Below are 1,046 nucleotides of genomic sequence, written 5' to 3' on the forward strand. Positions count from 1 at the left end.
TTTTTTTTTTTTTTTTTTTTTTTTTTTTTTTTTTTTTTTTTGCCATAGGGCACATGCATACACCAGGGAGGGAGGCAGAGAAAGTGAGAAATCACTCCCTGGAATCCCTTCTCCTCCACCCTCCCCCTCTCCGGGTTTCAGGCACGCACACACGTGCACCTGGTGTAGTTTTCTAGTTGCTGGGTCCGAGACTCGAACAGTGGCTAACCATGTGGGAATCCAGTGTCTTAACCACCATGCTACCTGCTGGCCCCTCCACGAACTTTGTGAAGTCCCTTTGTATTTTTTTCTTTTACAATTATTTATTTTATTTTATTTATTAATATTTAATTTGACCAGAGAGAGAGGGAGAGAAAGGGAAAGTGAGAAAGCAAGCTCCCAGATCCGGGACTCAAATCACAGTCTCGGCCAGGTGAGAGTTCAGCACGTTAACTGCCATACCATCTGCCTGCCCCACCCTTTGTGTTTCTTTCTGATTGTGTCGCTCCTCCATGAAATGCCTGTCCTTGGCTCCTCTGCCCTCGGGATGAAGTTCCACCCCCATTTACAGCCCTACAGCTGGCTCACCCACCTTACCAGCCTCCCTGCCACTCCTTCCTTCTAACCATCGTCCTTCTAGACTTGTCAGTCCTTAAAATAGCCCGTTTTCCTCCTTTGGGCCTATCTGTGTGCTTATGCAAGTAAGACCTAGTTCCCACCCTCAGATCTCAAGACTCAGACAAAAAAAATTACAAATGGGACCAGCAGATGGAGTAATGAGTCACTGGACTCCCACGTAGTTGACTGCAGTTCAAGTCCTGGACCCAGTGGCTTAAAACTCATGCTGGGTGCGTGTGCGTGCATGCCCAAAAGCCCGAGAGGAGAATAGAGGAGAAGGGATTGTGGCATGGCCATCCCACCTTCGGGGGGATTTCTCGCTTTGTTTCTCTGTTTCTCTGGCGAGTATATGTGCCCTATAGCAAAAAGCTCTCCTAAAAAAATAAAGTAAAGGGAACCAGCAGTTAGCGTAATGGCTGGAGTCCCACGTAGTCGACCGCGGGTCGTGT

Source organism: Tupaia chinensis, unplaced genomic scaffold, assembly GCF_000334495.1.
Source record: "Tupaia chinensis unplaced genomic scaffold, TupChi_1.0 Scaffold000146_1, whole genome shotgun sequence".
In the NCBI taxonomy this organism is placed as follows: Eukaryota; Metazoa; Chordata; class Mammalia; order Scandentia; family Tupaiidae; genus Tupaia; species Tupaia belangeri.